We start from the raw sequence: 16,363 nt of genomic DNA on the forward strand, positions 1-16,363 counted from the left end.
TCAAAATATCTACTATTATTTTCATTTGGTGGAGAGTTGTTTTTCCTAAAAGAAGAGTACGAAGGAAAAGAAAACCCTGCTAGGAATATTGAAGAGAATAGAAAGCTTGACCATGACTACTTCATATGCAGATTTTAATAGTCCAATGACTTTAGAATTTAGAATGTACATTTAAGAAAGTGCACATTTATGACTATGGATATATTATTAGTATATATCCTAATGTTCTATTACCAGTAAATATTAAAGTTATCTTAATCTTAATTCTGATAATTTAATCCCCCATCTTAATTTCAGAAAATGGCAATTTAAGGTACAGTTTTAACATTTACAAAGTCTCCTAATATTTTACAAGTTTGTTTTGAATATATGTACCCTTTATTTTCTTTGTTTATGCAAAGAAGTCCCCAGATCCTAAATATTACCTTAGAAACACAGCATGTTTATAATGTAACTTCTTATGGTGTTGTCTCCCATGAAAAAATACACATTTATTATTATCATATTTGAGATGACTTTTTAATGCAGCATTTGTAATGTCCCTCATTGAGACACTGAAAGAAAGGTTCAATCTTTCATCATTAAAATTCTTTTGAAGGTAACTTGTAACTGAAAGTCATGGAAAATTCAAATCTTTGAATAATCAAAATGAAATATCACCCAGAGGATAATGGAAAGGGATGTGATTGGCAGGAGTGGGACACAACATATTGCATGTAGTGTTACATAGAAATAGATGTATTAAACCTTACAATAATGAAAGGCATATAATGAAAAAATAAACAGGTATACCAGTGACATAATAAGATCAAAGAACAACTGATGAACTTTGTATATGTTCCACTGATATTTAAAAAATGCTAAGAGAAACAAAAGTCAAGCAGAATATTGGATAGATTTCTTATATTTAATTTTTAGAAGGACATATATAAGAATTGCATGGATTAGGAAAGCATGAATAGGTTGAGAGCATTATTAGTAAAGGAACGTCTATTATCAATCAAGCAATATCTGTTTCTTGAGAACTTATTATAAACCAGACTTTACCTGATGGTAGAGATACATGGAAATGGGAAAGTAAAGAGAGTAATTATTTTCAAGTAGGTTACATTCATATGAATAATACCATATATCTACATCTATTTATATCTATCCATCTATTTATACGGAGAGAGACAGAGAGAGACAGAGACAAAGAGATAGACAAAGAAAAGGGGAGAGAAAGAGAGACACAGACACACCAAGTGACAGAGAGAGACAGAGAGATGAAGATTAATATAAGGGCAGAGAGAAAGTATATGTTTTTCTTAGTGGACTCTTGTATGTTATTTCACCTTTAAATACTCTTTTCTGAAAAGAGGACTGATTTTGAGAAATGGTGTAGAAATTGTATTGATAGCCACATGGGAAAATCATGGAGGAAAAAGAGAAAAAATGTAAACATGAACATGGTTGGTTGAGAAAATTATGTGCATTGAGTTAAGCAGATCATGACTATTGGGCAGAAGATTAAATTTCAGTGTTATTTCTTTAGGGACCGAATATTGTGAAGAGAGATGATGAAGAAATTCATTATAGAAAAAAAGTAGATTTAAAATCAGAAGTTCAGGTTCCAACTACAGCACTATTAATTATGTGAAAATTGACAAATCACTTAACCTATTTAGTACTCAGTTTCCGGGGGGGGGGAAAGTTTAAAAAATTAGAGTGACATCTGTTATTCCTTGCAAGTCTCTCTATATGTGTATATATATATATATATATATATATATATATATGTGTGTGTGTGTGTGTGTGTGTGTGTGTGGGTGTGTGTGGGTGTGTGTATATGTATATATTCTGAAATAAGATCTAAGATATAAATCACAATGAAAAACAATAAAAGTATCATTTGTAAGATAACTTCAATAGTCAGGAAGAATAAAAGAAAAAGAGAAAGGGGGAAGAAAGAATACATTTCCCCATATATCCATCACCATTTCAAAAAAAAAAAGAACTTTTATAGGCAAAAAGGACAGCTTTATAAGAAAAGCCTGAAAATCACTATGAATTTCCAAAAGAGAAATGAAATCATTACTCCATTAAAATTATAATAGAACATGTTGTATTTCTTTATTTTGTGTCTCAGTAACATTATTTGTGTTTTTATAACTGATTTTCAAATTTATGGAGTTTGTTTTAATTTTTTAAAGAAAAAAATCTACGGCAAAAGACTTTGTACCAGGAAATGTTATACTCATAAACCAGATTTTACAATGGAAATACTTATGTGCTCTTACCCTTCATGGCAGAGATGCAATCCTGTAATTAATAGAACCATCAATTATGTATTCTGAAAGTGATCTGTAATTGGTTAGTTTTTCTATGAAAAGAGAAAGTAAATAATGTGTATAACGATTAGCTAGCAGTCATTCGTTATGGTACATGAACAGTAATTAAATCTTAAATAACAGCCTTCACTACAAGGTGTGAGATCACAGACTTTATTCCTTCACTGTTGCTCTCATCCAGTACTTTCTATTGTTGTGGTTATTATGTCCATTTAGGAATAAATGTATCCTTTTTTTTTTCTTTTCATTCCTTTATGGTGGTGATGTGAGTTTGGATTTTCACAGTCAGAAAAAAAATGCTTGCTTTTTTTTTTTTTTTTTTTTTCATGAGAGATTAGGTGATCCAGGGAAAAGACTAAACTTCAAACTCTATATAACCTTCCATTTCATCTTGATTCTGAAGATTATGTTTAAAATTAGCCTGCCTTTTATTTTGGATAGTGCTTTATTTCAAAAAGTTTATTTTCTTCACCTCTAAGTAGCATAATAGATGGACAGTTAGAACTAGAATCAGGAAGAGCTATTATCAAATTCTGTCTATAATACTGACAAGCTATGTGACACTGGAGCACTTACCCTCTCTGAACTTCACTTTCTTCATGTGTGGTTCATAGATGGTCATAGTGTTGTAGCATGCCAATGGAATAATTCATGTAGAATTACTTAAAATTTTTAAAAGCATTATAGGGATATTGCATACTGTCTCTGTAATTTTCACATGTTATCTTTTAGAGTCATTTGACGAAGATGGAAAAGAGATGACGCAAAGGGAATGGAATTTCAGTTGCTTGAAGCCTAATGGCTTCCACATATTAAAAGATTAATAAATGCTTATTGGTTGATGTTAATTGAAGGTGTGAGATGCTGAAGAAAGATTTTCTTTTTCTCCTACAGGAACAATGAGTAGAAACATATAAAGAGCCAAGTTTTTGCTTGATTGAGAAAATAAAAAAAAAAACAAATAAATGAAAAACCTTTGTAAAATAGAGAAAAATAAAAGTAGAACTGATTGTTTTGGGATGGATGGCTCACCTCCATTAGAGGTCTTCAAGAAATATCCTGTTACATTGTGACAAATGTTATTGGTGCTTTTTTTCCATATAAATTGAATGTAGTGGTCTCTCATATCTTAATTTTGATTTCTTCCATTATAGTAAAATGTAAATTCCTTTATGTTAGGAAATGCTACTCTACTTTTCCATTTTTATCTCCTTTATCTAGCAAGATATGTGGCATAAAGTTTTAGATGAACAAATACTTGTTGATTGTGTGATTTAATTCTGAGTTTTGTAATTTATAGTCAGAAAGTTTAACACAAAGTCTAACTCCAAATTCCATGTGATTACAGGAGTAGCATCAAGAACAGGATTAGTAATTGCTACCTCTCCTTTGCCAAATCACTTTGCAAGTTTAAGCCTCTGGTTAGTCCTTTGTGAAAAACAAACAAACAAACAAACATATAAAACATGATCTGAACCTGAATAAAAGATCCGAAATAATCAGAAAGTTCCCATATAGTTCTCATATTCTATGAAACTATTATTTTTTTTTATTTCCTTGAAACTGGATAGTTTATGAAGGAAACACATAGAAACAATCTCAGATTCCTAGAAGTACACTTTTGAAGGTGATACAATCTAATGAAATACAGATGAGATAAAATAAAAATGAATTTGAATAACATACCAAATTCCTTCTGCAGTGACCATGATTAATTAAACAGTGACTTTCTTGGACTAATTTTTTTTTTGTTGTTGTTCAAAATTTCTGATCTCAACATACCACTATCTACATGTATGCAGCTGAAGAATACTAAGACACATCCATACCTTCACAAGAGCATTCAGTTCCATTCATTTATTCATCTGTTTCCTAAGTGACCAAAATGTATTTTAGGAAATGCGATTTTAATATTCTACTTCTCTATGACTTAACCAATAATGGAGCTTAATCTGTCAGTATTAAACATTTCTAGGAAGACAAGGTAGTGGATAAATGGTGAGTTCATTACATATTCAATTATACTCAAAATGCATTTTTTAGTCAGTCACATTTTCCATTATTTTTATTGATTGTCCTATCAAGTAATTCAATACGTATATATTGATGACCCATGTTATTATTCACTGAATTTATCTCAGAATATCCATTCACTCATTCATTGAGTGTCTTAAGAAAAAGTGAAGATATCTTATCAGCAAGATAAAATTGTGCAACTGTTGAACCAGAGGTCATCAATATTCCTTCACTTTGAAATAACCCAAGGACAAAATCCATACTGCATCTGTTTTAAAATTTCATCTTGTTCTGTTCTCCCTGACCACCTTCCCCTGTCTAGTCAGTATAAAAATTTTATAGATAGTCATCATAAATGGGCAATGGAATGAAATAAGTTTCAAGTAGGAACCAGGAAGTTATATACACAATATTACAAAGGTCAAGGGAGCACAATTTATTAAGTATATATTATAATAATCAAAATTCACATTCTTGTAGTATGTGCTTAATCAGAGGCAGCCATATAGATGCTATTTGTCAAGATTTTTGGTGTTATGACATGTAAATTCCAAACAAAATCCAGGCTTTTATAATGCCAGACCAACAGAACATCGAAAAGGTATTGATGATTTTAAGATGGTGACTTTGAAGTTTTACTAATAAATGTGGGATAATTTGTATGTATTAATGAACTAACCCCAATGATATTATTATTAATTAGTCTGTCCTCACAAAAAACCCTATAAAATGTGATCTAAGAGTGCTTCCTCTTTGAGCACACTTCCACCTCCATTGAGTCCATAATATTAAGTATTCCTGATTATAATGCATGGTTAGTAAGATTATCTTTCTCTCCATCCTGCCCATTCTTTTCTTCTTACTGTGCTCCTTCATCATCTCCTCCTCCAAACCTCGTAATCAGCCTATATATCACTCACTTTTTACCACTTGTCTCTGTACCTTACTAAAGTCTGATTGCTATTCCCTTTCCTATTGCCAATAGAGGACCTTCCTGGTAAGTACTCAGAAAACTAGGCATGCCAGACTTCATTTCATAATTTCATAAATTATCATTCAGCATCTTAAACTGTCCTTTAGATATTAAAAGATAAGTATTCTACAGATTCATTTTTAAAAAGTCAAATTTTCAATTGATTTTAGAAACAAATTAATTTAGACAGTACTAATATTTATAATTTTAATTTCTTATAGTTTGCAATCTTTTAATATATATTACTCACAACCTCCTTACAACCACTTTGTTAGTAAGCAGGGATTATTATTCTTATTTTACAAAGGAAGAAACTGAGATATAGGGATATGCTTGGATATTACATAATAAGTTTTAGAGGTTGGACCATGATAATGATAGTTGGATTCCATGTTCAATACCTTTCAATTGATCAAAATGCATCATTGATTTATATTAACTAAAATTTTAAAATAGCCTTTTATTTACAGGTTATATATATGGGTAACTTTACAGCATTGATAATCGACAAACCTCTTGTTCCAATTTTTCCCCTCCTTCCCCCCACCCCCTCCCCCAGATAGCAGGATGACCAGTAGCTGTTAAATATATTAAAATATAAATTAGATACATAATAAGTATACATGACCAAATGGTTATTTTGCTGTACAAAAAGAATTGGGCTCTGAAATATTTTACAATTAGCCTGTGAAGGAAATCAAAAATGCAAGTGGGCAAAAATATAGGGATTGGGAATTCAATGTAATAGTTTTTAGTCATCTCCCAGAGTTCTTTCACTGGGCATAGCTGGTTCAGTTCATTACTGCTCCAATGGAACTGATTTGATTGATCTCATTGCTGAGGATGGCCAGGTCCATCAGAATTGGTCATCATATAGTAGTTGAAGTATATAATGATCTCTTGGCCCTGCTCGATATTAACTAAATTTTAACTATTCCAAAGACTGAAGAAAAAGACGAAAAGATTTACTTATCATATGAGAGAAACAATTAGAATATATGAATTTGGTAGTTTTTTTATTAATGCCATAAACTTTTTGTTAAGGATGTGAGTCATTATTTTTACTTTGAATTATCTGTTTATATTTGTTGTTATCCACAAAAAAAGTATAAAGGCATTAGTTTGTGACTTTTCATGACTGATTTGCTAGTAACAACATACTAAGGATATAAAATATATTTTATTTTTCAGATTTTTTTCTTATAAACTTAAGAATAAATTTATAAAATTAAGATTTTAGACTAAATTATTGTTATATATCTTCCAGATATATGAACATGCACACATATGATCTCATAAACACAGATATATAGTAAACTCTTAAGGGACAGGTCAATTCTCCAAGAACCTCTACAGCAGTAAACAACATATATGCTCTATATTTTATATTCATACATATGTATATACTATCAATACATGATATATGTGTATATGTGTGTATATATAACTATTATATATGTGCAGAGCTCACAAAGTGTAAGCACTCTCAAAGTGGTCAGAAAAAGTGATACAAGAAAACTCTCAAGGTATTTTTAAAGAACTTTAGAATCTATTATTTGACATGGGAGACACTTGCATGAGAGTATCCAGCATTACATGCCCTCATCAGAGAAGGTGATGAGTTTTATGAGCAAAGCAGCATTTAATTAGCTCAAAGGCAATTCAAAATATGTAAAATTAGAGAATCTATCCTACATGTTCACATAGAGTATTTGCATTTTATCTGTGGCAGAGCATTCCTAAATTAATTGGTTTGATCCGCCATAGTCAGACACACAGTAGCTTGACTTTAACATAATCATGTCATTTTGTTACTCTTTGAAAATGAAAGACAAGAACTAACATATATACATATGTATGTATGTGTGTATGTATATACATATGTGTGTATTTATACACATGCGTATTGTGTGGTTGTGTGTATATACACAAAAACAGATATACACACAAATATATGTCTATGCTTTATTTTGTGCTCATGTGTGATACCCAGATAAAATATCTTGTTTAAGAAATGGCAACATAGATATAAAAATAGCTTTAAAATTGTAGTGTATTTGACGAAGTGTAAGGTACAAGAAGACTTTGAAAACAAGGGTGAGAGGGCAGATTACACTGGCTTTTTAAGCCAAACAGGATTTTTTAAAATCCTGGGTATATTGGGGAGGCAATATAATTTATTGAGTGAGTGCAACATAGTCAGTAAGAATGTTACTTTGAAAATATTTGAGAATGGACTAGTTCAGAAGAGCAATGATTTAGAGTAAGGCTCAATCTCAGGTGAGATGATCTAGAAACAATCATTAAAAGACATAAAGGGGCCAATTTAAAGCAATTTCTAGGACAAATAATAATAAATTTTCAAAAATGGAACTTAATATACTCTTTGAGAGGTGGCAGGACCTTTTTCAGTGGAAATCTTTCTCACTTCTGGTGACAGAGCCAACATGCCAGAGGAGAATAAACACTATGTTGAATTTCTTCCAACAGTCTCTTCCAAACAATTTCAAAATAACATCACAAATAAATTTCCAGAGCAGCAAAGTCCAGAAAAGGTCACAATGAGCCATCTTTCTAGTCTAAGACAAGAGGGTCAGAAGGAGGATGAGTTTGTGAAACAAGGGTGGAGACAAGGCAGAACCACCATGGTGGAAATTGGTAGTGCCAATGGCTGCAAGAGCAGTTTGGAGGAGTTCTTAAGCCAGAAAGAGTGTTGTTAGTTAGAAAGATATTACAGAAGGTCCATGTGTTAGCACTGGGACCAGTCACATATCTATATCCAATCGCAGGTAATGTTTCAAGGGCAGAAAGAAACACATTCAGTTATAAGAGTACAACGACTCTGAGGAGCAGTATCACTTTTGGTCAAAAGGGATTGGAGACAAGGAGGAATAATATTGCTTAAAATTCCAAGAGATCTAGGGCCCAAAGAGCATATCACTTGAAATTGATGTGGACCATAATTTATTTTTTTCCTTTCTTTATTTTTATTTTCATTTTATTTAATAGCCTTTTATTTACAGGTTATATGCATGGGTAACTTTACAGCATTAACAATTGCCAAACCTCTTGTTCCAATTTTTCACCTCTTACCCCCCACCCCCTCCCCCAGATGGCAGGATGACCAGTAGATGTTAAATATATTAAAATATAAATTAGATACACAATAAGTATACATAACCAAACTGTTATTTTGCTGTAAAAAAGAATCAGACTCTGAAATATTGTACAATTAGCTTGTGAAGGAAATCAAAAATGCAGGTGGGCATAAATATAGGGATTGGGAATTCAATGTAATGGTTTTTAGTCATCTCCCAGAGTTCTTTCTCTGGGCGTAGCTGGTTCAGTTCATTACTGCTCCATTGGAAATGATTTGGTTGATCTCATTGCTGAGGATGTCCAGGTCCATCAGAACTGGTCATCATATAGTATTGTTGTTGAAGTATATAATGATCTCCTGTGGACCATAGTTTAGACAAGAAGAATAATGACTACATATCTCCCCAGATGACACTATGTAAGAAGAAAAGAAAACTTTCAAACCCATATACCTAAGTCTGAAAACAGTAGTTAAAAAAAGCCAGAACCTTGGAATAGTGACACCCTCCATTCTTACCCCATGGCAGGAATAGAACTAAACTTTAACATAAAATTAACAGTCAAGAAATAGACGGGAAAAAATGAGGATATACCCAAACAAAAGTTGACTATATAAATTTAGTATGATGACAGGGAAAATCAAGAAACCAAGAAGACAATGATGTAAAAAAAAGAATTTTATATGAACTCAACAAAAAATCCTGGAAGAACCAAATAATCATTTTCCAAATCAAATAAGCATAGCAGAGGAAAACTTTGAGCAAAGAAATAAGGACAACAGACAAAAAAGGCAAGTAATAGGCTGGTAAAAGAAGCACAAAAATACTGAAGAAAATAGCATCATATGGCAAAATGAGTACAATATTTCACTAATGGAAATAATTCCTTATAAAGCAGAATTGGATTAATGGGAAAAGAGATATAAAAATCTCACTGTAGAAAATAATTCCTTAAAAATTAAAATTGGGCAGGTGGAAACTAATAACTTCATGAATATCAAGAAACAATAAAACAACAAAAGAAAATGTAGGCTATTTTATTAGAAAAATAATTTACCAGGCAAAGAGATTAAGGAAAGATTATTTAAAAATTTTTGAACTACCTGAAGGCTTTGATAAAATAAAGATCACAGACATCACATTTCGAGAAATAATAAAGGAAAATTGCCTTAATATATTAGAACCATAAGGCAAAATGGAAATTGAAATAATCTAATGATCATTACATGAAAGATACCAAAATGAAAGGACCCCAAAATATCATAACCAAATTCCAGATCTCCCAGATTAAAAAGAACATATTTGAACAAATAGAAAGAGACAATTCAAATATGGTATCTTGATCCTGTGGTCACTTTTTTAAAATTGTTGTTTCATCTCTTTTTATGGTCAGTTTTTAAAAAATGCTGTTTGATCATTTCTGCAGCATATTTTTTGACTTTGAATATTAATTTCCTAGCACAGGAGGAAGAGAAACACTTTTGCAAGCTGTCAACTTTTTCACATTGCTATTTTCATGCCTTGCTCTAAAGGATTGGAATTTCCAAGATTATATGATCTGAGGAAAGGTATGGTCACTCCTCTCCTGATCTGTGTCTTGACTTTATCCATAAAGGGTCCTTGGTCTTTTGGGATTGCAATTGATACTGCTCCTAAGGGATATGGGGATCAGAAGTAATACTGTTCCTAAGGGTAATTATTATCTTATGATTGAAAGTGTTGATCTCTACTATTAAACTATGCTTCAGGCAATGAAGTTGGCAAGTAGCATATATTCTGAGTCTAGTGCTAGCACAGATGTGCCCTGCAATCATTTTCTGTTCAGTTGACAGAGCCCAGGAAAAAAAGAAACTGGAAAACCAATTCTTAGAAGGAAGTACCTGAGTTGAGTTGACTCTTCAAGGAAACTAGAGATTCATGGAAGTGGAGGTGGGAACATAACTGACTGCTGAAGACATAGTAATAGAAATTGGAATGCTGAGATCAAGAAATAGCCAACAGTCGAGTTTAGATGCCAAAGCTTAAAGAGGCATAAAAGGAAATTAATTTACAAAAACATATTAAAATTTGAGGATATTAAAGCCTTTAAGGACCATGACTTGCTTCTGGGATTTGTGGATGAGGAGGCATAGAGAGAAAATGAAGAGCAGCAAGTTTCAATAATACACAGAATTTTAGCATTCACACTAGTGTGAAGCTAACTAGGATCTGTCTATGAATGACTTAGCCTATACACATATGTTTGTGGGTTAGAAAAGGGAATGCTAATAAAGCTATTAAATTTATTGAACTCTATTCAGTACTTATGCATTTTTATTGTATATTTTAATAAATATATTTAGTTTTTGAGCAATATACATGTAAATGAATTAAGAGACAACACCACTAGGCAGTAAGAAAATAAAAGATCCTAGATTTTTTCAGTGAGGACAAAAACTAGGTGAGACAAAAAATTCGGTGAGAATAAAATATAATATTACCATTTATTAGGTACCCACTAGCTATCAAGTACCATGTGAGATTTTAAAAACATGAAGACAAAAGGATATAACATGCTTGGGGAAATTTACATCAAATGTTGTGGTAAAATTGTAACAAATTATATACAAAATTATGCACAATAACTTTTGAGAAAAAGACTAAAATATAGGTGAGGGAAGGCATGGCTTCTAAATGAGATTATACTTAAGCTTTTCTATGAAGAAGTGAGGGATTCTTTGATCCAGCAGGGTTACTACTGGGCTTATATCCCAAAGAGATTATAAAGAAGGGAAAGGAATCTGTATGTGCACGAATATTTGTGGCAGCCCTTTTTGTAGTGGCTAGAAACTGGAAACTTAAGGGATGCCCATCAGTTGGAGAATCGCTGAATAAATTGTGGTATATGAATATTATGGAATATTATTGTTCTGTAAGAAATGACCAACAGGATGATTTCAGAAAGGCCTGGAGAGACTTACACGAACTGATGCTGAGTGAAATGAGCAGGACCAGGAGATCATTATATACTTCAACAACAATACTATATGATGACCAGTTCTGATGGACCTGGACATCCTCAGCAACAAGATCCACCAAATCAGTTCCAATGGAGCACTAATGAAATGAACCAGCTACGCCCAGAGAAAGAACTCTGGGAGATGACTAAAAACCATTACATTGAATTCCCAATCCCTATATTTATGCCCACCTGCATTTTTGATTTCCTTCACAAGCTAATTGTACAATATTTCAGAGTCTGATTCTTTTTGTACAGCAAAATAACGGTTTGGTTATGTATACTTATTGTGTATCTAATTTATATTTTAATATTTAACATCTACTGGTCATCCTGCCATCTGGGGGAGGGTGTGGGGGGTAAGAGGTGAAAAATTGGAACAAGAGGTTTGGCAATTGTTAATGCTGTAAAGTTACCCATGCATATAACCTGTAAATAAAAGGCTATTTAAAAAATGTCAAAGCCAGAGTAAGGGCTTAATAAATATGTATTGATTGACTGAAAAAAAAAAAAAGTGAAGGATTATATGAGGTAACCTTGGAGTGAAAGGACATTCTAAGATTGACAATGGTAGTCTATGAAAAAAGGGGGACAATTGGAAATGGAAAATCATGTTTGCCTAGTCTAATTGTCTAGTTTGGCAGGTGTGTGTAAAACTAATGAGTTATCAGCCTACAAATCCACCCAAAATATAATCACATATTTGAAGTCAGATGAATATCTTGAACTAAAGAACTGGATATGTTTTCTGAGTAGCACATATATATATATTTGCCCTGAAAATGTAATGGAAGGATAGTCGTGATAGTTAAAAGGGAACATGGAAAAAAACCCAAATAGGGGTTTGCCTATCTTGTCCTAAATAGAACCAAAGATGTGATTTCATATTATCTCCAGCCATAATAGTCTACTAATATTATAGTAGCAAAGCCCAATAGTTTAGAACTAGATTCTGTGCTTCATTCTTACAAATACTCTTCTAAGTATTTGTAATGAAGTATTTGTAATGAATGTCAATTCATTAGTAACTGAATCTGTTATATATATACACACATATGTATATGTCAACCCAAACACCTTCCAGAAGAAATTTTAATTGATCCATCATTTACAAATTCTCATTCTGTGTCCTTTTTGGTTTAGAAATCTAAATATTCCTTTAATTTAATTTCCCAAAGTGAAAAATCAAATACAGTCTTGTGCTTTGTTTAGTGACTTGTGTTATACTAATTATTGGAGAAGTTGGCTCTTAGTCTAAGTAATATGGAAATTTGCTCATTACAAATATAGGTAGGATTTTTTTAGTTAACTTTTTGTACTAAAACAATTGTTTTCTTTTTTCCTGATAATTCCTAAAACTTATGGAGTTTGCACTTCTCATAATTTGCTTTCCCTGTAACTAATAAAATAGATATATATCCTCAAAATTAAAGTGGAAAGCATATGGACACATGTATGTATGTATGTGTGTATATATATATATATATATATATATATATGTACACACACAAACATATATTATGTATATATATGTATGTATATATATATATATATTCCTAATATGTGGAAAGGGTAATTAATATTGAAGTTATAACATAGCACAATTAGTCTTTAATAAAAATTCTTATTTCTCATTTAGTCTGTTACTCTGGCATTTTTACTGTAATTATCATAGGTACTAAATTACTGTCAAGGAGCACATTTTATGGACGTTATTTTCAAAGAAGAGATGACATAACATTTTCTCCAAAAGCTTCACTCCAATCCTTATAGTATATTAAGGAATACTGCATAGATTTCTTCTGGATTTCTGGTTTTACTTTGAGAATGAATATAAAATCATTATAGAGATGAACTGTCAAATTTTTATCTATGAGTCACTCACTTGTTGGCTTTCTTCTTTTAATAAAGGCTATAACTTTTAGTAGCCTGTAGGCAATCATGAAAGTAATTTTCTATAGATAAAATAGATTTGAGCAGGGTGAAATCTAAGAAATACAGTATATATAAACCATGGTTACTAACATATGGAAGAGTCAGTGGCATTGATCATGAACTCTGAAGTGGGGAGGGAAACACATCTATTTGACCAGAAGGCAAATGGTACACAGTATCTCAACTTGAGTGTACAAACACTTCATTGTGTTTAGATGTTGAACTATTTAGGAGAAGTAGATATTGATTTAGAATTCAGTGAGAATGATATATTATGATTTTGACCTTTTATTCTGAAATGAATGTTAACAGAAAAACCTAGTTTGAAGAGGTATTATTCAATATCTGTTGCTCCCACTATTAGGAAAGAAAAAGGCAGTTCATTTTTCATATCTTGATGGTAAAATCCAATGTAATTATTACGTAGGCTAGTGGAATAGGAGTGGTAGTATAAAGTCTTCAGATTTTATGTGACTTTTTGGTGTTTGAACATATTTCATGTAAGAATATATACTATGTTAACCATAATATAATGTCTTAAAAGGACCACAAAGTGAAAGAATACTATATATGATTAGACCACCTAGATTTTTTGTGAATTGGTAGATAGTGTCTCTGGTTAGAACAGATATTAGCCTAAAGCATTTCATATTATTATTCATTTCAGACTCTCAGAGAACATCTAATCCAACTTCATTCTTTTTGCATATGAGGAATAAATGAGGTTAAATGAAGTAAATAAAGGTTATACATATAATATTCAAGAGACATAAGAATCAAATTCATTAGATAAAATATCTGGTGATGTTTTCATTATGCACTATTAACTTTAGGATTCAGAAAACTTGCTGACAGAGAGGAAAAGAGGACCAACAAATATGAATGTTACTATCTTTACTAAGTATGAGGTTTTAAAATTCTTCCTTACAGAGAAGGAGAGCTACAATCACTTTGTGGTAGCCTTAGGCTGGGCAATATCTGGGAAAATAGGAGTGAAGAGTCCTTTGATGACTAACTGTCTCCATCTTGTGTCTTAAAGAAGTTGAATATATTAGCCTTAAATTTGGGGCTTAGCTGTATGTACTGTTACCACTTATGTGTGTCCTCAAGCTGTAACTATGTTTGACAAATGATGCATTTTTGTTCAGAGAAGAGGGAGGACTTGATTTGATATCTATGAGAAAAGGAAAAGATTTGGTGAAAATAAGTTTTGCTCAAAATAAGATCTTCAGTAAAATGATACTTTTTTTTCTCATCATATAAGCACTCTTTAGCAGAGGGATTAAGTTACCCATATGCTGAAAAATAGTCAATACTGAGGTATGTTAGCTATTTATATTTCTGTTCAGAAACTACTAATTAAATTGCATCAACAAAATAAGTGAATAACACACATTGAAAAAAGTTGCACAAAGAGCTTTACATGCATAAACCCACTTTTTCTTCACAATAACATTATAAATTTGTCAACTCAATTTTATGCAGGTATTTACTAAGGATCATAAAGTTTACATTCAATTCAAAATGTATTTATGAAATCAGAGTTTTCAGAAGTATATATTGTGCTTTTCATAGGAGTAGGTAGTTCAGAATTCTCACTCACATGGGGCCCAAAAATGAACAAAATTAGACAATCTATGCTAATATGACATAAACACAATAATTTTATTTTATTTTTACATTTCAGGAAAATTTTCAAATCAAACTCAATCTAAGGAAAACTAGCATGGATAATTGATTCCAACTGAATGCAGTATGATGATTAGTACAACATACAAACAGGTGTAGAAACTCAATGTATAGAGTTTACAATCATCAGTGGTAATCAAGAAAGACTTATTTCAGCTGAATTTTGTCATGCTGCTCCTTATGTATTTTAAAATGAATTACATAAGTGCAATTAAAATTATTGTATTAAATTCTTAATTTCATTTCAATAAATTTTTAGCTAAGAAAGTTATTTACATAAATTGTTTCTTGAAAACATGTTTTCTTTTATAAAATCTAAGGAGCATAAATTCATTAATTTGGAAACCAATTTAGGACCTATTATATGCCAAGCATTGTGCTATGAACTGGGAAATTAAAAGACAAAAAAGAAAAATTCCTTTATTGCTAGAAGCTAACAATATACTGAAATTGGTTAAGGTCAGATTGCTTTTAAGTACTGTATGTGAGGCAGGATTCATATCCTGAACCACATGAATTAAAGCCTACTTCTTTTCATTATAGCATAATATTTTTCTGAATTTGGATTCTACCAAGTAACAGTCTACATTCTAACAAATTCTGATATATTGAGAATGTTTTGATGATGGATATAATGATTGGCTTTGATGATAAATTTACTCATCACAAGGTAATTTGTAATAAGTTTAGTACTTATTTATTGTCCATGTATAAAGTATTAATTTCATTTTTATATGGATAAGGCATCTTTTAAATAAATGGAAAATAATAGAAAGCTCCAAAAAAATGAGACTCCCAACTGACTTTCTTCAATTTAATTCAATGTATGCTGATGTGAGATGAAATTTGAAGAAGAAGGGAGATCAGTATTCTTTCAAAGTATTTATGAAGGGGAGAGGTGGGGGAGAGCCAAGATGGCAGAGTAGTCAGGAAACTGCTCAAGGTCTCTTAGTTTCCCTCAAAAATGACATGAAATCAAGCCTCTGAACACAGTCTGATGGAATGAAACCACTCTCTAATTCAAAATACATTGGAAAAAAACTTCAAGAAAAGGTAGTCTCACTAGCGTGAAAAAGGTATTCAGCCTAGGTCAGATAGACTCTGGGAAAGATGGTGAGAGGGGCTTATTCACATGAAATAAGCAACTAAGACACTCAGTCCTGGTTCAGTACAGGAGCAAATGAGCGGGGCTGCTAGTAGCAGCTCAGATGGTAGACACTAAGAAAGAAGACTGTCTCTTGAAAAGAACAGCCAAGCTAACCCCTACAAATAAAAGGGGCCCCTGTGCTCAAAGCTAAGACTCAGAAGTGCATTTGAACCCTAA

Source organism: Sarcophilus harrisii, chromosome 4 (genome assembly GCF_902635505.1).
Source record: "Sarcophilus harrisii chromosome 4, mSarHar1.11, whole genome shotgun sequence".
NCBI classification, from domain to species: Eukaryota; Metazoa; Chordata; class Mammalia; order Dasyuromorphia; family Dasyuridae; genus Sarcophilus; species Sarcophilus harrisii.